Source organism: Meleagris gallopavo, chromosome 5 (assembly GCF_905368555.1).
Source record: "Meleagris gallopavo chromosome 5, MGAL_WU_HG_1.1, whole genome shotgun sequence".
Classification (NCBI taxonomy): domain Eukaryota; kingdom Metazoa; phylum Chordata; class Aves; order Galliformes; family Phasianidae; genus Meleagris; species Meleagris gallopavo.
In genome coordinates, this window is record NC_139408.1 from 1,492,974 (window position 1) to 1,518,070 (window position 25,097).

Below are 25,097 nucleotides of genomic sequence, written 5' to 3' on the forward strand. Positions count from 1 at the left end.
AGTCTTACAAATATGTGCTATAGCTACACTTTATTCTGTTTTCTAAATAGCAATCTGAAGTCAAAATGGAAACCTTACGACAAAACAACTTGCGTAATTTTTATAATCTTTTGCCAAGAGTCTAAAAATGAATCTTCTGGTCTTTGCTTACCCTTAGATGGGGACTCACTGAAAATGTCTGGTGTGCAAACTAACATGCAACCCACAGCTTGGCCAGGATGGATGTAAATAGCTGTTTTGTACAGTAGAAAGACAGTATGTTTACTTTTATAGCAGTACCATGAAACTAATGTTAATTAAGTGTTACTTTACTTTGTATCATATTCTTATTTTCTAGTTTTGAGGTGTAAGACCATGAGTTTTCTTTGCAGGATGCTGTTATTGTTTCATTAATGTAATGAGTGTACCGTAACTTCATATCCTCAAAAGATTAAAAACTTTGAGAGTATTTTATTCCATAAAGGATTTGAAGATCAATGCAAGTCAAGCATGTAACCAAATAGGTACGTGCTCCTCTATCAGAAACATATCTTTATATCTTTGTATCATATTAACATAAAATAAGATTGTAAAATGTAATTTTTTACAGAACATACTTCAATACAAAGTAGTTAACTTAAAAAATCAAATGTGTTAATAACTAGATATATAAATACTTCAGTGCAGATAAGATAGGCTACTCACCTAAAATAAAGAGGCAGTTTGTCCCAGATTATCAAGTACAGAACTGTGACTAATAACTACTTTTTCTCTTATGGGTTGTCTACTTCTATTTATCTAGAACGCTTTTTGTAATTCATCGAAGTGAATATGGATTTGTAACAAGATAATCACTTCGTCTTAAAGTAAACTTGTAGATAGGTTTGCTGAATTGCATTTCAGCGGTGTTTATTTCTTTGCACTGGCTGTAGATGCTGATTGGCTCAGATGTAGATACCTAAAGCAAACTAAGGTGGACCTCACTGCTATGGCTGTTCCCAACCCAAACGTGGTGTCGGTGGTTTACGGGTTGGTTCGGCCCAGTTTCAAGCATTAACAGATGGACAAAGCAGTTCTGACCTTCAGCTCACGTCTGTCTGGTCCTTAAAGGAATTTAAGTATTTTTTGTTAAAGAGTCTTGTCAATGTAGTTTGCTGCTATGGGCACTGCACTACAAACTGGTAGCTTAGAGTAAATTCCTGATGTGACTTGTTAAGTTCAACAGGCACCACTTGGACATTTAGTTCTGTTTCTTGGTGGGATTCGAGAAGGATCGTAAAGAAACTGCCTTGAAGACTTGAGTTTTACACAATGTCATTTGGACAACAGTATAGTAATATGCTTATCAATTTTCATAATAGCAATTAACTTAAATGTTTTTTCACCAAGCGTTGTTGTTTAAATTTTACCTGTGATGTCATATCTGAAATCCATAAGGTAAGGAACATTTGAATATTGATAATGCCAATATGTATTGTATGAATAACAGGAATAGCTAGTACAAGCTTAAAACCAGAAACTGTGCTTATTGTATATATTGCCTTTGATATTAGAAAGCAGGATGAAAGAATCCAACAGTTATGAATCTGGAATGGATGCTATTATAATTTATAATGTGGTGTCTTCAAGAGGCAGTTTTTAAAGTTAAATTCAGAGTGAAGGTGCCAGATATATTTCACTTTTTGAAATCCTGGAGTTCAGCGAGGTAAGAAAAATGCTAAGAGGATTATGCTAAGAGAAAAAAGGCTCAGATGCTTGTTCCTGGATGTGCGTACTTGAAAAATGTCTTCAGGTTTAGGTATTAGAGCTGAGACCCTGGCTTTTACTGTTAATCTTTTATTGCCAAATAAGACCCTTCCAGCAGAGTGGAATACAGGATGTATAATCCTTGTGCATAAGCCTGGGATTGTAGCTAACCTTGGCAATTACAACCTGTTGCTCTTTTATTGCTGTTGAGAAAGATCAGCAATGAAGCAAGTTGGGATATAGGACTATCAAGTCTTATCTCAGCATTTTATCAACTACTTTTTTGCTCATATTTCTTTTTCAGCAGGGAAGGATGAAGGAATTTGGCTTTGGATGTTTTTTTTAGTTCCTATCTTTTGAGGAATGTGAAGCCATGTAAGCTGACCTGTAAAGGCTGCTGATTTTTTTTTGACTCAATGAGAATTTTTGAGTTATTTATAGATATTTCAAGTCCGGATTTTTTTTCCAGTGTGCTTTTGCATGTTGCATATAATCACCAGTCATGGTGTTTTGAACAGAAGAGAACATAACAAATGAAAATAGAGACTTACTTAAATTCTGAAATATTATGAACATGTTGTTTATTGCATAGGTTTTTTATTAGGCAGATTATTCTCTTGTTTGTGTTTTCCAGTTATATAAGTTATTAAAAGAAATTTGATCTTTTTCTTGTGCATGCTTAAAGAAAACTGTAATATATATATATATACACACACACACACACACACACATATATATATATATATATACATATATGTAAGTAAAGTACCCTGTTTGTTATGTGTATGATGTAAGCTTTCTGTATAGGACAAAAACAACAACAACAACAACAAACCCAACAATTATCAGTGTAATTTTCTACTGCTGCTTACAAAGTTAGCAAACGCATGCAGCTTTGTTAGGAACTCTGCTGCTCCAGCTCAGATAGTCCCTCCCCATCTCTCCAACTGAAAACCTGACAGTCCCAGAAAGACAGTTAATGATCTCTGTTCTTTGTGCAGTTACTCTTCTTCTTACGCATTTTTTGAACTTTTGATGTGACCTAAGAGGAGCAGGCTTCTGACATGACCATATTGTCTATAGTCCTGGGAGGTGGTCTGTGATCGACCACTAAATGAAATATTGGAAGTTTAAAACCTTTAACCTAAAACTAATTAGTGTTACTAAGATTCACAGATGTTTCTTCTTCTCTGCTCAAATAGGTCAAAGCAATTCTGTTTAACATGCCATACACAGAAAAATATTTATACATAGTAAAGCTGAAGTGCAGTTTGTATTAATTGATATGCTTTGGCTTCTTTAATAAGGCAAAAATAAAAAAGTATTAATATATGATATGATATAGGATATGATATGAAAGCTTAAATTCCATCAAAGTTTTGGAAGATCTGTTGTTGGTTTTTTTTTTTTCCAAGATACAAACTCTCTTTCTATGTTTGTGTTTACAGTTAAACTGATTAATACTACAAGACGGTACAGTGAAACATCTCTAACTGCTTCTTTTAAAAAAAAAGATACTGCTTATAAAAAGGGCTCTGATTTTTCCTTGTGTTACAAGATTGTGGGAACTGTGTTATCTCTGCTCACAACATATGCAGAGTGGGAAATAAGAAGGATAGTCTTTCAGGTGTTTCTTGTGGGCTGCAGAAAGTTTGAAAGTGCGGGTGGAAAGACAACATGGAAAGCTGATGCTTCTTTCACTGCTTGCAGTCTTTGGTCCTTCTTCATAGCTGAAAAAAGAGACTCATTTGAATTCCAGATAGAATTGATTATTTTTTTTTAATGTGGGAATCAAAAGCCATGCAGCAACAATAACCTCTTGGACTATAACACGAATGATGAAAAAGGCATGGTGGAAAATAATTCTATAACTAATACAATAATTGGCACTAGGACAGTCACCGTTCTTACCAATACCCTATAAATCCCTGTAGGGAATTGGAAAATAATAACATAGGATAAATAATCTCTCCACCCTCCCCCCCCCCCCCCCCGCAAAGTAACCTGTCTGAGAATAGTTAAGTGTTACCACTGCTATCTTACTTTAAACTCCTTTCATTTGAAGTACACCTTTTGAACTATTAAGATATCGTGTTTAATGTTACTGAACTCAGTGGGCATACTTAAAGTGTAAGTCAGTACAAACTGGATGTATTTAATTGGAGAAGAAAATACAGACCAGATTATCTTTTCAGATGCAGTGGTCACATCATTGAATAATAACAGTGGCAGTTTCTCATAATTTCTAGTTCAAAATTTTCCTAGATTGCAAAAGGAGTTTTTGAAACTGAAGTAATTTTTGTAGAAATTTTAGCCATAAATAATATGGACTTCAATGAAGTTCATAAGGATATACACAATTACAGTAGAAACGATATACTGAACATCTGTGTGTCTTTTTTATTTTTAATATTGTATTTTTTAATTTTTTCCTGTACCTTTTCACTGCAGGCCTGTTTGAAAGATTTACTGTTAGAAGTAATTGCTACATGCATCCTTGGGGTGTACATCAAAGAGCAGTGATAGAAAGATGGTTGTAAACTTGAGTGAAGCCACTACAATGGTTGGGGACTGTAGGAAGCTCCTTGTGAGGAGAGGCTGTGAGAAACGAGCTTGTTTAGACTGGACAAGAGAGAACTTCGGGAAGACCTAATAGCAGTCTTCTAATACCTGTAAGATACCTCTTTAAGGTGAGAGAATGAGAGACAGTGATCATAAATTGAATTGGGGGTCTTAGAGTAGAAGAGGGAAAAAAAAGCCTTTAAGAATGATGCAGTGTTGAAACAAGGTTAGAAAACAGGTTGCGAAATATCCAAAGACGGAGAGTCTGAATGGACTAAGCTGTAAAGAACTAGGCTTGAATTCAGAGTTGACCCAGCTTTGATGTTGTAGCAGATGCACTTCCAAGGTCCCCTCCAAGAGATGAGACTTGCTCTTTTGTTTTGGCCGCCAAAGCCTAACAAAAGCATTTTAATAGTGAAATGATTTTTTTAGTAATCATGGACTTGATTTGATCCTTTTTTTTTTTTTTTCCTATTCTGCTCCAACGATGTAAGTTTGAGTAAAACAGCTCCTTATGGCGTACCTTTAATTGCTGACTGCCTTGGCATGTCTAGTTGACACTTCTCTCCATTTTCCTGTTCTCTTAACTGACAACAGAGGGAGCATATTCAAATGTGTTTATATTCAAATTTTGCATGGAAAGACTGAGACTAGGTCTTTGATACAGATACTGGCTAGCCCAGAGCAGAAATCACACAAAAGCCAACTTCCCCAGCACTCTCCCTCCATGAGTGTTTCACAATATTTTATTCCTTGGCAGAGATCCTACTGGAGTCCAAGGAAATTGCAAGAACTACTAGTACTGTTGTCCTGTTTTGACTCGTCCTTGCTGACGGTACAGAATAATCTGGTGCCATAAATGACCAATGCTCATCTTTCAAAACTCATTCCTAAAGAGAAAGAAAACTGTTTTTGTCACATTGCTGTGCATTCAATGGGAACAAGCCTACTTAACCTTATATAAGCTTAACGTGTGTGTGTGTGTGTGTGTGTGTCATGAAAAATAGATAGTATTCCAGTATAACATGGAAATAGTTATGCACCACGCCTTCAAAAAACATATGACAGACAGTGTATTACTGAAGTCTTGCTTTGCCCGCAGTCACATGCTAAAGACCTGTTATTGATGGTCTGAATACTAATTACTTCCACTACGTTATCTTGGTTGTGAAGCTTCACCTCTTGCTGAACGTAACCAGTTGCTGGATGCCAAATTAGCCCTATGGAGTTCAAGTCAAAGAGCTGGCAACAACAGAGCTGCTCTACACTCATCAAGTTTATTAGCGTATTTCCAACTTTACTGCTGATTGTTAACTTCTTGTATGGTGTAGATTTATCTGAATGGATATGGTGATGCTGTAAGTAGCACATCATTCAGTCAGCAGAAGGAGTATTTATCCAATTGACTGTTTTAGCCTGGGATAATATTACACTATTATTTTGAGATTTGATTTCTGTCAAGAGTTGCAGGACAAGTTAAATAGCTCATTCTGGGTGTTTTTATTTTAAGTTGTGTATAAATGCAATTTTTTTTCATAGTGTAGTTGAATTCATAGATCTAGTCGATTGTGCTACTCCTAGATCAATTATTTCTGGTGTATTAAAGTTGAAGCCTCCTTGTTCATTCCAGTAACTAAGACCGTCCAAAGCCCGTGCCTGAAAACTCCACCTAAGCCTCATCTGAAGTCGTTATTTTTAGTTGTGCTTTTTATGTGCTTTATGGGAGAGATTCAAAGCACAGATGAATTAAAAACAAGATGGATTAGTTTTAAATAATCGTATCAAATCTGGATGTTGTTTAGATGTTTGAGTTGACCTAGAACTCTTCTTTATTGTACCATAAGGAAATAAGCACATCCTGAAGTGTCTAATTCTGCTTTGTGGCAAAAATAAATCAAATGTATTTTAATTGAACATTTGCCATATTAGTAATGTGAGTAATAGGAGTCTTGTTTCAGCTCCAAGATGTGTGATATATAAAATAAAGCTTCAATTATTATGCAGCTGTATTACCTTTATCGTATTTGTGTATGGACCCATGGTGTTTGTATAACGTAGTACTAATGTTTGTTGCTTAAAAAACTTCCTTCCATTCTTTCAATTCACATGTATCTCCCTTTGCATTTAAATATTCTGGTTCGCATCATTTTTGCATTAAAAAATGAGTTGTGAAAAGCAATCTACATAGGATGCACAAGAATGGAAGTAAAGGTTGAAGTATCAATAAGGTAGTATGTAAGCTCCTTTGAATCCTCCTGAAAAATACTTCTGCATGGAAAACTTATTAGACTGGGATTTTGTTATGCTCTTCTTGTATTTCTGCTGCAGTCAAGCTAGCAATTCAGGAGAAACAACTTTTCTCATGATGTTTTCATTTCTGGCCCCAGGTAGCAGAAGAGAATGCAGTGCCTGTGCAATTTCATATACAGAATTTAGGAGACTTTGGGGTGTGCTACTGAAATATTAATTTTCATGCTTAGTTGAGCTAAATAATATTGTTCTACACAGGGAAAACTTCTGTTTTTTTTATCTTGCTGTTCAGTAGTTTTGTTGTGGAATCATTTCCAGACACTAACCTGTGTTATTCCCTGGAATGATAAAGCGTTTTTGCAGATTGATGATATTACCAAAATACCACTTAATCAGTTTGTCAGAAGGATTATTTATCATTGTGCAGAAGGGTGGACAAGAGAAAAACATTCATAAAAATCCACACAGAAAACCTCTCAATACTCCCAAGTCTGTGCAATATGGCATGAGAATCTTTCAGTGGCATTTTCTATTACAGCTTTTAAAGTGAGGCTCAAATTTGCCATGAGATGCTGACGATTTATTTTACAGAAGAACCCTTTCCCCTCATTTTTTTTCACGAACCCCCATGCCTAGTACAGTAAAAGATGGAAAATGAAGTATGTTAGCAACACTTCTAAAATATGTCCATTTTTATTTTAAGATGAAACATAATAAAAAGTATTTTGAGTCATTGATTTAGAAGACAGCTTGAAGTGACCTGCTTCTACAGTAAATGCAGGCATTAGAAGCAAAAGCAGTTCAAATAGGACTTTGGGTGTGTTTAACCAGCGTTGTTTCAGACTTGGAATAAAACTTTAGAGTGGATCAAAGCCATAGATTTGTTGCAATCTTTGCAGTTCACTGAACTTTTTTCTGTGCATACATATTTCAAGTAAACTCTGTAGTTATAAGTATAACAAGTGACACGTTATGGACCCTAAATCGTTGCACTGTGAAATATGCACAGAAAAAAGGACAAATGAAGATATCAAGGGTCTGTTCCATTTTGCACTGAACTGTAAAATGCCACCCTTGTTGTACAGAAGATCACTGGTTCTGATCAGGGCTCATTGACTGCTAAGTTGTGGATAGTGTTTCACTTTCTGCAACTATTAATATCCTGGGTTATCCAGGCATAATGACCTCTCTATTTGTGACACATTGTTGAATTTTCTGGTTCTTTTAACTTATTCAAACCTTTTTTTTTTTTTTTTTTTCCCTGTTCTGTTTTTCTTTTTCTTCATTCATTGGGAAGCTGAAATGATTCTGAATTGAGCTGTGAAACAGAGCTGCTGGTCAGCCTGTTGCAGTCGGAATGAGTGGTGACACATCTCTAAATATAAGCTGAAGTATACAGAAAAGGTACTTCACATCTTCACTGGGCTTTCTACTGGTACCGTATTTAGAAATTCTGGATAATAGTGGAAAATCACAAATATTGTTTGATTTCAGTAGTTGTTATATAGCAAGTAATCTGCTTTACGGTAGTTCATGTTACAGCTGACATTTAATATTCAATTTATGACTGACGGTAACTTCTAATCACAGTACCTTATTTATTAAATGTTTTAAATGGTGATGAAACTTTATACACTCTAAGAATGCTGTCACTTTAACATACGCAAAGAACAAGGCATCACATGTAGTGTACAACTTTTGATTTCTGGGTTTGAATTCTTCCTGTGATCTCGTAAGGATCTGAGGTTAGTGAAAATGGACCACCAGGATGTGAAGGTCTTTGAAAGTGCCCAAAAGGCACCAAAGCTGCTGGCAGGGCTCGAGGCATGTGCCGTGAGGAGAGGCTGAGGGAACTGCTGTTGCCCACCTTGGAGAAGGGGAGGCTGAGAGGTGCTTGGCCTTTTTTCACTTTGTCTAAGATATAAGAAGTTACATCTCCTCAATGAAATATGCACTATATTTCATAGGGAATCACTGTTAGGAAAATGACCAGCAACACTGAGTCAAGCCAACTTGTTTATAACACTGAGGAAAAGACTACGAGAGACGTATCTGGAGAGGTGGCAAAGCTGGAAAGTTAAAAACTACGAACAGCACTTGATCAGCTTATTATTAAACGGTTTTAAATGCTATCAAATCATTGTATCCCAATGTTGTCATGCATGTGGGGTGTTCCAGGGGTGCTGAAGGGCTCCGACAGATCAGGAGCATCGGCTCACAAATTTTTTTTGGAGGACAAAGCACTAGCTGTATGCTAATTCACTCTGAAGTATGTTGTACCAAGCGTGTAGTGAAAGAACCATCTGCAAGCTCACAGAAGCTCAAGGTCTGACTACTAACTAACTTTCACTGGATTTTAAAATGAACTTGAGGTGAGAAGAGCTAACCTGGGATAATGCTGTCAATTGAGTGAACAATTGAACGGGCAAAAAATTAATATACTCTGTGGACTGAAGATGTGTGAAATTAAGGATACTACTATTTATACCAATTATTTTTAAATCGCCTGCCTCCATCTAGAGATACTCTTTTCATCTTTCAAATTAGACTTATAAAATTTCTGTGTGAAAATGATCCCCCCTTCTAATGTTATGGTTTACATCCCGGCTCTATACAACAAATGCAATAACACTGATAGATGCATAAATGGGTTTTATTAGGAGATAATGGCTGAGGTGGGGCACCTAACTTTAATGGACTTAAATCAACCACTGGCTCTCTTAAGTTCTTTATTTTGGTCTAGAATTCTTAGTTCTCTGAGTTTTGAGGTAGACTAGCATAAAATTTCAGTTGTACATATTTTTATTAAACTTGTGCTTGTAAATATTAGGTTTATAAAATGAGTAATTATTCAATTGGATAAATACAGTTATGTAATGTCTTTTAATAGTAAAAGCCAACCCCGAACTTAGACTAAACCATGCTTACAAGAGGAAATACCATTTAAAGCTTTTCACAGTCCTTTTTCCACAGTGAAAAAAGAACAGTTTGCTCTTTTGAACAATTAATTGCTTTATCACATCTACAAACAGGCCACAAAGAGCAAGAATCTTGGCTTTTTTAGCTGGAATTAAGAACATCCCCAAGTTCTCCATTGGTAAAGTGAATTCTCTGCGGTGTGGTGAGATGATACAAGTAAAAAGGTGGCTTAAATTTCAATATTGATGATGTTGCATGTACTTGCAGAGCCTTAAATGAATGCGCTTGCCTTTCTCTATAGTTCCTGTAAAAGCACCTGCTGATACTTAGAGTTCACTAATAGTAAGCCTCGGCAGTGCAGAAGGAGCAAGGTAAAAGTTCTCTTAATAGATGGTATCTATTAACTTGTTCAGCATGAGAGATCATTTGCTAAGATGGCTAAGTTCCCAGTGGCGTAGCTCTGAGGGTCACTGTGCCTTTACGCCTGCGCTTCGCAGAGAGGATGCGATTGCATAGGATAGGGTGAATGTTTTACTAGACCATTGGGCACATTGATTTTTATTTTCATGGATATGTAGATCAAATTGAAATAACCTAAAGGGGCTGATGTGATACCCTGGGAATGTTGCAGATGTCAAGATCCGTAGTGAGGCTGCATATTTCCAGTTCTTGGTGCTCCCTGTAGAAAAATAGCATGGGGTGTCATTGAGATCTGTCACTTACTGACACTTAGGCGAAAAATAAACCCTACTTCTGCTAGACATGTCCCACATGAATAAGATTGTGTACTGAACCTAGTTTTGATTTATTTACATTTAAAGTAAGTGTTATACAAGTCAGACATGCGTGTTCCTCGCTGGCTGATGTAACCTTAAGCACCTATCTGTATACTGGAATGTAAAGAATTCTTTCTTGCCTGCGGTAGGATGAGACTTCAGAAATGGTTTTTTTGCGGACGCCTTGAAACTGCAGAGCACAAGTGTCTTCTATTTCAAGACCTGATAACCTTGCATTTGTTTAACCAACATCAGTTCAACTGTTACATTAAAAATGATTTTTTATTATTAATAAGCTATCTAGAACTGTATAAAATGTCAAAATTAAAAGCGAATGCAGGTATTTGAAATGAAGGCAACCTAAACCAAATAATGTATGTGAAATTCTGACTTTTTAATTTCGGGGTATTCTAATCTTTAGAGGATTTTAATGATGTTTAAATCTTTTTTTTTTTTTTCCCTGAGGCTCTGAATAATTTGTTATATGCATTATTTAAATTACAGAGAAAGTAGGAATATAAACTATTATAAGCATCAATATCATCTTTTTTTTTCCTCTATTTATGCAGTATTTTAAGCTAATCTCAGTTTTAAAAGTCTATAAGGTTTACTTACGTGAAGATTAAGTTGTTTTTATACGGTATTGACCTTAGCAATTCTATATGTAACAATAGAAATTTCAGTTGTACAACAATCAACAATCTCATTTTTTTCAGCCTATATATATATAAATTTTTTAATATTTTTATTTATATATTTATGTATGTTATTTATGTATGTTAAATATGTGTATATATATCATTTTAATTTGAAGTTTAATATTGTATCATATGCTGGGTTGACAGAGAAGTTCTATTAGTAGTTAAAGGAATACAAACTTATCATTTCTCCTTGTTAGCAGAGACAATTCCCAGTTTTCATATCTGATATACAGGAGTTGTTAAGATTCTGTTTGATAGGTCAGGAGAGGTTGATTGTGGTTGAAAAGTGCCCACGCGAAATGAATCAGGGAAAGTTGATTGATTATATGTCTTCAGTTGTGAACTGATGTTAAGCAGATATAACTGCTATAAATAGCTGAAAGTTTGGGCCCTAAGCCCAGGTTTGTGTTGCCATTGAGAAAAGCATTACAAAGGTTTAGTACTCCAATAGCTTAGACTTTCAGTGTTCCATGTATTTTTTTGTGGAGTGCTAGAAATAGAGGCGATTCTGAGGCTGAAAATCAGGTTTTGGTGGTTATTCTTGGGAAATGCAATACTTTTCTGATGTATTTGCTGAGTATATTCATGAATACAGCTAGTGAAATTAGATGTTGTGCTTCTGTGTGTACATACGGACGTATGTATGATATAAAACAAGCAAAACATAGCTTTGCAAATAACAGGCAAGGTTTCAGTTCATTCAGGTGCATAAAATATTTTTTTTACTGTAGAACCATAAATTATATGAATGCTTTTGCAAAATAAAAAATTAAGGTGAACTAAAGCCTGAAGTGGCACTTGTAAAAGAAACTTGTAATAATGATACTTAAAATTAAAATGTAAGTAGCTTATCCTACAGAGATTTCAAAGAGTTCAAAGAAAATGGTTCCAAGAGCAAACAGCAATAAAATGGGGGCAGGAGAGACCCCTTAGTTCCCAGATCAGCCACTCCTGTTAGTATTCCTTAGAAAGAGCTTTGGATAACTGAGTCGCTATCAGAGATTCTTGGCTCAACTCAAATTACTTCAAGGCTGGCAGAATTGACCAAGGTGCTTTTAAATATTTGAGGACAGTGCATGATTATTCTTAAGTTTGTTTAGATTATTGCTCTGTAATGCACAGAATGGAATACACTGGAATGTTCATTCAAAAATAGTGTACAGGTGTTTGTTTTTATATTATCAGCTATTACTCAAGTTGTATGGAAGTATAGATTTTTAATTATGAGCCTTGAAGTAAGTTCACATAATAGATTTCAATTTTCTGCTATTGCTTTCAAAAACTTAGAATCTGCAGGTATGTTTGTGGTGATGAGCTCTTAGAGAATTTCCTTAAGCTTTTTAAATTTTTTCTAGTAAACAGGCCCTTTATCACTTCACTTATAGATTGAGCCACATAGCAGCGAAATTGATTTTGCTTCAGCAACTGGATTTTCAGCTTGAGCTGTGGTAGCATTTGGAGCAGAGTCTGTGCAGGATATCAGGTGAGATCATTGAGGTCTACTTTGAATTTATACCCTGTTAGTTAGGAGAACCTAATTTATGGCTGAGTTCTTTAAGCATTGTTTTTGAAATTTTTTAAATTTTACCTTTGAAAGAGAAGGCAGTCCTTTAATGACAGTGAATTTGCCTAGAAAACCCATTGCACTTGTTTAGCCTGATTAGCACAGCCTTCTGTTACTATCCTAAAACACAGATTTGAGTTTACCTGAGACAGAACAGTATGATAGCTGCTGATTTCATTCTGTGACAAAAAATGGAAAAGAGGATTTTCAAAAATCTTCTCTTTCCTAGTGAATGTTGTTTCAAACCAGATTTTAAAATGCATGTATCATTGGTGTTGTATGTAAAGAAAACTATTCCAGTTGAGGTACCTTATACTGATTTAGTTTGCATTACTATGAAAATAAGTACATTGACTTCAGAAATTCTCAATACATGATTCATATCTTACTTCTTGTATGCAGCAGGAGAAATTGCTATTTCTTTTTCACATTTTTACTGTTAGGTGCTTATTCATGGTGTTTTCAGAAATCAATCTGGTTGGTTTTTCCCTGTGAAATCATGCTATTTCAAGTGTAAATGCCAATTTCTCTGCTAATTTATTTTTGTTTTCATAAAATGAGATGTAACTCTTGAAATTACTCACTCTGTAAAGACAAGTAGCATTCAACAGCAGTGGGTTTGGGAAAGAATGGCTCCATCTACTCCAAGATGTAATGTTGTTTTTGCATTTGGTATGTACCAGATTTTGAGATTTTTCCTTTTCTACTATATTCCCTTTTTCTTTTGATACAGTATCATCACTACATCAATTCCTGTTTGTTAGTTTAGAAAAAAAATTGTATTTCCTAAATATAAGCATAGAGTAATTAAATTAATTGAGCCAGTTCCACTGTCGAAATGGGTGTTCTAAAACAGAATAACAACAAAAAATCTTAACCTTCAGGTTTTATCTGATATGACAAATTCAGAAACTTTCTCCCTGAAAGAAGTACTAAAAATTAAAAACTAAAAAAAAAAAAACAAAATAACAGACATTTTCCAAAAAGCTGTGAGTTACTGTTCTGCTTACTTTAATTATTTAGAATATGTTGATTTAAAAACAAATGTATTTTCCTAATAAACATGTTACTGAGAGCTTCTTCGCCATACTTTGATCAGGTCAAATCTTAGAAGGACAGCAAAAATAGGATGTCTTCAGCATACAGTGTTGACAGAGGAACTTCTTTTTATTTGTGTGTGTGTAGAGGTCAAGGTTCTCCTCAGAATTGTTTGAATTCTGATGTTTGTAGGTCAACTGGCTCATACATGGTACTCTCCATTGCTGAGAGCAACTATGTGGATGTCAATGGAATTGTGGTAGAGTATTCACTGAAGTATGGTGTGGCTTTTTCTTTTTTCAGCAGCCTTGTCCTCTTAAATAATACTGAATTAATACAGCAGTGGTTCAAGTCCAGTAATTCGTGCTGCTAAAGATTGGTACTTTCTTTAGTCTTGTTCAAATGGTCAGACACTTAGATATTTAAAAAATGCTTACAGAAATGTTGGGAGCATCCACAGTACTGGTGACCTTGGGAAAAATAAAAGAAACCACACACGTCCAGTAGGAAACCAGCAGCTGTCTGCTCTTTTCCTCTTCTTGTCCTTGTATGTGGACACTGGGTTACACTGTTACTCGCTCACCTTCAACAGTGACACCATGGAGACAGTCTTCCCATTCCACTGTCTGTTATCTATTCTAAATTGCTTTGGAAACTTGGAAAATAAAATACAGTTGTCAGCTGCACTATTCCTTGTTTAATTAGGCACAGTGGTTATTCAACATAAAAATTATTTTAATTTGTACATTATATGGATAGAGTTTCTGATATTCAGTAACTACAACACTTTGATTCTAACCTGTGTGTCTTTTGTGGGGGGAAAATACTAATGGTTAGTGGTAGGTCTGCTTGAAGCGTTTTCTACTTCTCTGTGTATTTCCTATCACGTTCAGTTTATCTGTAGTGTCATGTTATTTTAAGTTGCAGCATATGTAGGCCAACAAAAACTGACATAAAGGAAAGCAGCAGAGTACAGTGTAATGATATGTGACACATCATTCAGACTGAGAAGGAAACTCACTTTCTTGGAATTAATACCTGTTAATACCCCTACACGTACTGTGTTTGCCATTAGTTTACTCTCCTCTGTGTAATCATTTATTATATGTGAGAATACTATTTTGTACTGAAAAAAAACAGCAAAATCATTAGGTAAATTTTTAAGATACTGGTTCATAATTTGATCCTGACTTTTTCTGTTTACTTCTTAAGCAGAAAAGAAAAATTCATCTTCATTTTTTCTTCATGAGATGTATATTAGGCAAAAATGTAATGATATCCTTATTTGTCCAACTCCTAGCTTCACACAGTACCACCAAAACCCAAACTGCATCTCTGAGAACATTGTCCAAATACTCCTCGAATGCTCTTACAGTTTTATGTCCTTCTGTTAGCACTGCGGTGCACAGACCTGCACCCAGTGCTTGAGGTGAGGCCGCACAGTGCAGAGCAGAAGGAAGACGACGCCTCCCCTTGCACTGTGGCAGTGCTGGGCCTGATGCACCCCAGGACTTGGTTGGCCCTTTTTGCTTCCAGTGCACACTGATAGCTCAAGTTCAACTTTGCTGTCAGCCAGAACCTCCGAGTGCTTTTCTATGGAGCTTTTTTTGTGGAGCTGCTCTCCAGCCTTTTATCTCCCAGTCTGCATGTGTATCCAGTTTACTCCATCCCGAGTGCAGAACTTGCTCTTGTTAAACTGCAGGTGGTTTGCCCAGCCCCCAATTTGCTGAGATCTCTCTGCCCCTGGGGGAATCAGCAGCTCCTCTCATATTAGTGCAGTTTGCAAACTCAGTATGCCTTCAAGTCCTGCATCCAAGTCACTGATGAGAACAGTTAAGAGATCACAACCCTTGAGGTCCTTTCCAACCCTGGCCATTCTGTGATCTGAGCTTAAAATGTTTGATTACAAGTTGAACTACCTGCAAAATAATTTTTCTGTCCTGATTAAGTTCGAGGATTTTGTCACAATTGCACCAGGAAATTATTTTTGTGCTCACTTTCCTGAAAGAAAGAGGTTTTCTTGAGTGCCTACGATGGGTGTTTAATGCAAAGGAAATGGAAGCCTATATATCCTAAGTTGAACCGGGCAGAAATAAGGACTCCCTCTTCTGTCTCCCTGTTCTCTGGCCTACTGGCAAAAATGTGCCATGCAGTGAGCTGGGTTTGAGTACTCACGTGGTTAATAGCTATCATTTCACTGGAGCAGTTTTGGCTTGGATTTGTTTATTGAATGTGTGCCAAATGTTTAGTTAAGGCACAAGAAGTGGTGGCCTGAAGTCGGAGAGAAAAGGTGAAAATTGAGGGAGAGTAAGACCATAACTACGTTATTTTTTTTTTTTTTTTAGCAGTACTGATAAGAAAAGTGAGTGTGAAATGCTTTAGAGGAAGAACCTGATATTTAAGGAAATTGACTCTAACCTCATAATTCACGTAGCCAGATCTGAAAACAGAAATAGTAATTGCTGTATTGCATCAGATAAAGATGCAGATGAAACGAAAGCACAAAAAAGTTTCCTAATATATTCTATATTCAAGGTGATAAACAGAAGAGTTTGTTATTGATTCCTAAGGAGTAATAGCACCCCACCGGTTGCTGTACTCTTGCTGTCGCGCAGGGATTTATTTTGAAGGAAAATGTAACGTGTTCCTAAACTGAAAATATCTGCACTCATGAGAAGCCTGGAAGAAGGCTAAGTCCTCTCAAATTTTGAGAGCACGTGTCAGTTTTGGTGTCCTGCCTTGTGTTTAATGTTGGAAGTTTAACTCAGTCAGTAGGCTGTCCATATTGAACTGGCTTGGGAAAATGTTCACAAGTGCATTGCAATGATAATTGCCGTATTAATGTAATTACTTATATTGATAAATTCATGATTGATGAAACTGAAAAATGTTGTCTATCTTACGCTTGTGAGGCACTCCAGTCTGTAACCATAAAATGTAAGATAGGTTATATATAAATAAGTATCAGTTTGCTAATGTTCAGTACTCAAATACTTCGGTTCTTATTTTTGATCGAATTTAATGCAGTTAATATCTGTTCATTTTACATACTAAAAGTAGTACAGAGTCTTGCAGAGCTTAAAATTTGTAGTGTAAGTCAGAAATACTCTGTGTTTCATCAAGGAGACAGCAGACTTGAGCAACTGCTTGGATAGGAGCAGAGCCTGAGAAATTGCAGTGTTTGGAGCAGTTGGCCATGTAACCAAGGATCAACAGAGTATTAAGAAGGTAAATGATTTAGTTCACTAATGAATTAAAGCAGTAACTTTTTTTGGCTTCAATACCATCATAAAGCTTTTTTTCTGCGTATGATATGTTTTAATTTGGAATATGCAATTTAGAGTTCTTCTAATCTTCCATGAAAATGTCTACCTAAACATGTAACTTACACTAAATTACATATGATTATCTAAAGTTAGGGATACAGTTCTTTTTTCCTTTTGTTTATAAGAATTCTTGTTTTGAGAGCTGTCAGTCTTTATTCTTAAACTGATACGTAACAATCGAAGATGTTATTTTCTTTTTCACTTCAGTGCACATGAAAAGGTCATTATCTAGTTCTGCATTTGAAACTTTGTGAAATACGAAGTTATTTCAGTGAGGAACTTTTGTAATATCGCCTACTTTAATGACCACTTTTCCCATCATTCTGGGTTTTTAGATTGTTGTGATTCTGCTGGTAAAGCTGATGTTTTTCTTCTCTAGCCCTCTGCCTCTGTCCTTTCCTACAGGCTTACTCTGAGTTTGTTCTGACCTACCTAGAGGAACTAAATGAAAGAGGAGATGACCCAGACAAAAAGCTGCATTCACCATTGGGCCTAGTCTTCAGTGCATCAGGAGACAGAATCGGCAGCTCAGCTGAAGAGGTCACAGTATTAAGCCAGAGGCAGGTCAGAGAGAATCCTTTCAAAAACACGTTTTGAAAAGGGAAATATGAACATGGAAATCAACTTATTTCTTCAAATAAATAACCTTATTTGATTTCTTAATTTAATGGTATATTTACATATTAGGCAAATAGTAGTTTTAAAAGCAATTTTAATGAATTGTCTATGTATTTGCATGTCAGAACAGTTTAAAAATATATCCTATATGGGACATTTTTTTAAGTTCCTTCTTTTCTATGTGGGAAAACTCAGTAAGAAGGAAAGGAAACAAAAAAAAATCAGTTGTGGGTGCATCTTGACATAGCTATTGGGATTTCTGACATTTTCTGTTGATCAACAGCCTTACTGGAAGAAGAAAACACATTATTTTAATTTGCAATATATGAATTGCATGGTTGTACTTCCGTCTGCTAGGTTCTGCACAAAAATACCAGCAATCTCAATCAGAAACAACTTTCAGGACCTTTGGACGCCCATTTAATGCCTGCAGATCCCCTAGGGGAGACTACACAGCTGACAGTGGCACTGGTGAGGAAACTAGAAGAGAAACATCCTAAGGCCTCAGCTCAAAGGTAAGCCACTGACAGAACTGATATTTATTGTTCAATGACATTAGATGTTTTCCTTCAGTTTCATGTAAGATTGATTTCCTGGATGTTATAGAAATATCTCAGAAACCCTCTGGCTGATAAGCAAACATGGATTTTCATGAAAATTAATGAAAAAGGGTGACATTTATGTGCATTTTTTAACAATTGATGTGTATAATAAGTTTGATAGTAATTGCAAGTTTATATTTTATCTACAAAACGAACCTCACAAAAATTCTAATCAACATTGCTACATGGTTTGTGCTACAAGATTTAAGTTTAAATAGTAAATACTTTATTATTAGTAACGTAATAGTTTATTATAAGCAGTGTTCTTAATTACTTCTAGTTACAGTATGCATAAAACCTTGCCCTGGTTTCAGTCTTTTTTTACTTAACCAAAACCTTTTTTTTTTTTTTTTCATTTTTTAACTAAGGGGTGGCTTTTGTGTGTTAGTTACTTTTGAGTCTTTGGGTGTTTTTTAGAAGAAAGTTTTCAAATTAAGATAAAGGAATTCCCATTCAGATGAAAGGCCACTAGACATGACTCACTATTTGAAAGTTGAATTAAGTAATGTTGTTACTACTGACAGTGTGCTAATAATGGCAATTTATAGCCAACTGAAAACAACAGCCAGTACTGGTTTATCTGGAATATTAGAGATAGTCTTGGAAATACTACATTTCGGTAACCCGTATGTTGCTTCTGTTGTACTTGTTCAAAGACTAGAGCTTCTGGTATTTCTTTACAATATTATCCAGCAAATATTTACTCTTTGGCTATCTATAGTATTTTTCAAGTGCTACTGAATGTATCCAACTTAAAAGCTTTGTTGAACATAGGTTATTTGATAACTCGTAAATACTGTTACGTGTTTAAAGCAAATTGTTCATGGAAGTTATCTTTTGAAAGAGCCAGTATAATTTAAAATAGTTTTCTGCAATGTAAGGATTATACAGAATCATTTTTTTTCACGATGTTTGGAATATTAATTGTCATGGTCTAAATAGGCGATGATTGCTCTGTGTACATAACTTCATTCAAGTAAAGTAGACTTACTTAACTGAGTATCCACCCATGCTTTTAGGCTCTGATAACAGTATTTAGGTATTGATCTAAGAACTTCTTCTTGGAAAACAGACAATTGATTTAGAGCGCTATAGTCAAAATTATTTTTAAGGACTGAATGCTTGACTTGGTGTTTATACATCTGTTTTCACCAAAAGTGGATTCATGCTGTCTAATACTAGAAAAAATTACTAAATAACATTACTTTATCGTAAAAAACATTTGGTGGTAAATAGTAACGGTTACCAATATGAAACTTAGGCAGTTACCTCTGTTATGGGAGATACCTAGGGACATGAATTCTCGTTTGCTGACATTTTCCTCTAGACTCTGATATACTTTAAGCCACAAAATATAGTCTACTTTCAACGTCCTTCTGGAAATTAATGTAAAAAATAAGCTGTTCAATTTCCATGTAGGAAAGAAATTCCCCATTCTTTATAGAGCATGGGAAAGTGTCCTATGTGAAAATGAAGTATGCTTTGTGGTAGTAGAGAAAACTATATCCTTGTCCTAGAATTTCTGTTTCAGGAGTTGCTCCAACTATGTGGGTCAATAAAATTAACATGATCAGTGCCCCTGCTATGATGAAGTCTTCTTACAAATGCTTTTTGTTTAACTGCCCTGCTCAACACGTTTGTTTCAGTTTAGCAGATTACTGAGAAGAGAGCAGAAGCGTCTCTAAGAGGAGAATCAGTTACTCAAGCTTAGCAGTTTAATGTGCTTTTAGGTGTTGAGTATATCACCAGGTTTCTGGCTGCTTCAGATTAGTGTAAGTGTCCTGCGAGTCTTGTGTTCTATCTATAAGGTGCAGGTCCTTAGGATGTATTAAGTCTCAAGGATTGGGTCTATTTTTAAGCTATTGAATCCAGCCTTAAATTATTCCTTCTTCAACTTAGTGTTTTGGGGCAATCTGCCATTCAGAGCTGCCATAAATAGTATTTCTTATGGTTAAGCTTACGAGAAACGTAAGTCATGTTTTCGTGGACAGCCACCACAGAATGAAGCCAGTGTTATGTTTAAAAAAACAACAGCACATTTGGTATGCTTTTTTAGGAAGGGCTTTCAGAAAAGAGGGGTAAGTTTCAAAGAATGTGGTTAATTATATTGCAAGTTTATTTGTTTGCAGTGATCTTCATACAACTAAATTTCTTATTTATTTTTGTTGTTTGCAAGCTGCAGAGTCCCTTTCTTACCTTAAAGTTATTTAACCAGTTGCACATTATTGTGTGATACATGACAGCAAAGAAAAGGAAATGGCCTTGTTTCTCTTTGTGTCTTATCTTAGCAGTTCCAGCAAGTTTCTTGTATCTTTGGGGGTAACTTGAAGTTCTTTCCAGTGTTGGGTTTTCAGTGCACCAAATACTTTAACCAAGTTACATGATACATGATATGTGATATGACAATCTGAACCTCATCTCTGATTTACTTGACTGAATCCCCGAGTTTCAATGTGAAATGTGGAAAAACTTATCCATTCCAGCAGATGACATTGAGGGGGAAAAAAAGTCCTTTCAATTGTTAAAAATATTACCCCAGAGATAAACAGAGCAAAAATCCAGTTATAAACTAGTCCCCAGACATGAAGGGTTGAAATTGCTAAGTCATGGTGTTTAGGATCAGAACAAGAGGTGATCTGTCTGTGATTTGTATTCTTCCCTAAGTGCACAAGAACTAATGACTTCACTAAGTAACTAACAGCCACTGATTTACTTCTCATTCTCGTCTTTACTGCTTGCTTATGGGAAACTACAAATCCATAGCAGCTCAAAAAATCTCTAGAATGGAAACTTATAGAAAGATAATACATGGTATCATCTTTGCATCAAGATAACAACTTAATGGTTTGGGTATTGCGACTCTTGTAACTTCCTACAGCATTTTAAATGACTACTTATTCTTAGAATCTTACTTGTTGAGCCCAGCTGTAGCAGAGTAAAATTCTTTTGATGAGAGTAAAGACTCTAAATTAAGCACTTCTTTAAATTGCGTGCTGCAGTTCACGCTAGTGTCTTGTATCTATCTCTGCTGAGGAATGTTCTGTACTTCAAATTGCATCTTAGCATGTAGTTATGTGTAGTTTTCAATACTCTAATGTGAAACCACAACAAAGAATATTGTCAGATGTTAGAAAGAATGTACATGTGTTCTGTACCAGGAGTTTCCTAGCAGTGCATTTCATTTGTAAATTAAATAGAATAGCAGTAGTAACATTCCAAATGATTAATTGCTTGTTTTAATGTATTTTTAGTTGAGCCTTATTGAATCACTTTGTTTCCAGATATAAGCCTGGCTTCACAATTTTCTGAAGATTGTCTCTAATCTGGATATGTGTTTAAGTGTTTTCCAAGCTAAGTACATGCTTGGTACAAGCATTCTTGGATCTGGGTCAGAATGCTTATGACCTTGTCATATTTAATACTAAGAAAGACACATCTGGGACAATTGGTTTCATTTTACTTTTTTCTGAATCATTTGGACAGATTCAGTTACTACATTTTTATAAGACTTATTAGTGTAGGAAGGATGACTTAAGAATACCCCAAGGAGATGAAAATGTTCTCCCGCTTCCACCAATGATGCAACTATGAATTGGTAAAATTGATTGTAGCAGCTAAGTGAATGTTTGACCCTGATTCTTTAAAAACTACTCATTCTTTGTTAATTCCAAGTGGACGAAACGGAAGTCATGATCTGTCTGTATTATGAATTATGATTATTCCAGGAAGACAGATGAGAATATATTAAATAAAAAAAAAGGTAATGTCAGGGTTATGATTTGGATACTTTGGATATTTTTGGATTTTAAAATATTTATTCAAGTAGCTCTACATTGTACTTCATAATATTTAAATCTTGTCTGTATTCATTTTAAGGACACTCAGATTTCTTTGTGAAATCTCTTCTATGAAAACACTGTCTTTTAACTGAATTGCAGTGATTTTCCATGATGTATCTGCCAGGTAAGTGTTCTAAAGGCTAAAGCTTTGAATCGTTGACAAATTAGCGTTCATTATGTGCTTTAGTCACTTGACAAAATTATCCTAATAGATGTATCTGCATCAGATACAAATTTGGTTCTCAGTTCATCACAGACAGGAGATGTTACATCTGTCTGAAAATGAAAGGAAGATATAATAAACATTAATTTCCCATTTCTGGAAAGCATTTGAAGATGTTTATTTACATTTATACCAATTTGGGTGGCTTACCTTTATTTAAAAGGAATAAGAACTGAGGGGGACAGAGGAGAAGGACTGTTGCAGCTGACAAAGCATGGTGACCCAGCTTGTCACCCAGTGACCTGTGAGAAGGAAATAATGAACTGTGAGTAGCTGTCATCTTAACTGTTTCTGACAGTTTGGCTATGGGCACATCTGTGTTAGTTGCATGGAAAGACCTTTGTTGTTTTCCCACTAGTGACTTTGCAGACCGCTGTGGGGTTTGCTAGCTGCCCTGCTCTTACACTTCCCCTCGTTTTTCAGTAGTAAGAACAGCTGCTGCTGATAGAGCTGACATTTCTTTTAATGATTTACGTGGCATTTATATCATTAAAAACAAGGAATTGAATTGAAATAGAATTTCTGGTTATTAGAAATAATCTGTATTACTGTAAGATCTGTTGCAAAAATGTCTGTAATCGTTCTATATTACTTGCATAATTTGCAACAGCGTTTAATGTCTGTTGGTATGCTTCTTTCCTAATATCTTGTCACATTGAACTACTTTGAATGAATTATCAGGTCCACTGGTAATGTTTTATAAAGTCTAAATAGAATTCTTCCTACAGCGTATACAATAAAAATAGGCAACCCTTTATGATTGATATATTGCAAAAACAAAAAACAAACAATCCCCCATATTTATTTAGCGTTCTAGGAAACAATAGATTCCTTTGCTGGATTAAGTGAAATATTCATGCCTCTTCTGGTGCAGTAGTACTAACTCTTGGATAACTTCACTCGCAGTATAATCAGCATTTTCAGCCAGGAGACTTAAACACAGGGATGCCTGTTCTTCTAATAGTTCTTAGCAGCTTATTTGAGAAAGGTGATGGTTAAATTGTTAAGAAAAACATGGAGTCATGATTTAGGAAAAATGGATGACTAACACGATGACTCATACAGTAAAGCTATTTATTTTAAAGTGTAAATGTTTTACGTGCGGTTTATATAACATATTACCTTTTTGTTAGATAATATGCCACAAATATGTTGTTATGAAGCGCTTAGAAGGAGCTGAATATTCAAGCTCTCACTGACTGTAACTGGAAGTACAGCACACAGAACCTCATTCGCTGTGCTGATTTACTTCTTGCTGTAGGCTTTGGGGTGCTTTAATTTGATTTTTCATTTTTATAGAATTCTGCTCGTGTTGAGTTGTTTTCTATTCTAAGTTCACGATCTACAGTCATTAGTGAGCACATGCAAGGGCAAGAAATGTCTTGCATGTGGCACAGTCTAGAGCACAGATCACAGAACTGCAGAATCAAAGGGGCTGGAAAGGGTATCTGGAGGTCATCTAGTCCAACTCCCTGCTAAAGCAGATTCCCTACAAGAGGTTACACAGGAAAGCGTCCAGCTGGAATTTTGTATGTATCCTTAAAAGGAGACTCCACCACATCTCTGAACAGCTTGCCTGATTTTGTAGTGATCAGTTGCTGTTAGATGTATGAAACAGTGGGTCTCTTCTCTCCTTTTTGTCCGCCTCACTAATGTAATCCACTGTCCTTGGTTATTTAAACGTAGTGCAAAGTTGTTGTGGTAAGTAGGGTATGTGGAGATGCTGCATTGTTTGAGGTCTGTAGATAATTTCTGAATCCTTGCTTTCCCCTTTGTATAATGTGAAATAAGAAAAACATAGAAGTGTCCTCTTGAGTGTTGGTACTGCTATTCTAATCATGAGATCCCACTGTCCTCAGGATGCAGAAGGAAAGATTACCTGTTCTCTGAATAGATAGTAATCTTGTTATATGTATAAAACAAAAAGAAAGGGTGCTGGCGTAGAGAAGAGGTAATCTACCCGGGTTTGTTTAGCAGGTAGTAGCAGTCAGGCTTTTCTGAACAGATGGCTTCATTCCCAGTTTAATACCTGTGGATCACAGGACCCTACACTTACTTCATTAGAGACATAACGAGTTTGGGATCTTCAACTGAAGAAATGGGTTTCAAATTCACCAGTCCCAGTCCAGGGGTGTTTTTCCTCCAGAAGGGCTTAATGAGAAGGAGTTAAAAGTAAGTATGTCATCAAATGGTTGTTTGCCTCCTTTTCTAAGATGAAGACCATTAGTTGCCTCGTTAGCGTGTAGTGTCTTTGTAAATCTCTTTTTGGTTAGCACAGTCTTAATTACTGAGTCGTAGGTATTCAGATTTTCTTTCTGATGAATACTCAAATGACTTCAGGAAACAATTTACTGTATTGAGTATGAAGTACAGTGATTGATCCAGAGGGAGGACAGTGCCTGTGTTTGGAACGCAGCCCAGTCAGAATCACGTGGGTGCTCGTTAGGAATTGTCTTTTTAGGTCTTACATTGGATTTGAGAGCGCTCGCTGTTTTTGTTGCAATTGAAAACTGAGGAGTTCCATTAAATCTGTGATATGTAGTAAAAACTTTGATTTCAGCAATGTATGGACAGATGGATAGCAAATGCACATTTTGACAGTTTGCTGTATTTATCAAGTGCTTATCATCAGCTGATAATTAAAAAACCAAACTGTGTTAATGAACTTGCATAAACAAGGCCACTGCAGGGAACGGAGTCACTGCAAGCATAGCTGGCTAGCAAAGGGTGTAACTTTTTAACTGCTTAACATATTGGAAAAGGAGCCAGAAGGGTTATAAAGGGATTCTTAGACAGCCAGTGTGCTAAGTATAACTCGAGTCATTCTTGTAATCCTTGCCAATTTGTCAAAATTGAAGCAAGTAACTATTTTTCCTCTGGTGATCATGGTATGAAAACAAACTTGCAAAGTGAGCCTGTTGCCTTACCTTCCATAGGTGGGTGAGTGCCTCTTA

The 25,097-nt window shown here is 35.8% G+C and overlaps 1 long non-coding RNA gene across 2 annotated transcripts in view; it reads left to right on the forward strand.

Moving 5' to 3' along the window:
• The window catches only part of LOC146544202 (uncharacterized), a 182,105-nt gene that overhangs the window by 105,127 nt on the left and 51,881 nt on the right, over positions 1-25,097 (forward strand). For both annotated transcript variants that reach the window (XR_014883325.1, XR_014883326.1), the window contains exons 6-9: positions 12,319-12,416; positions 16,659-16,763; positions 17,267-17,425; positions 17,837-17,994. This is a non-coding gene — a long non-coding RNA (uncharacterized LOC146544202). The remainder of the gene's footprint in view (positions 1-12,318; positions 12,417-16,658; positions 16,764-17,266; positions 17,426-17,836; positions 17,995-25,097) is intronic.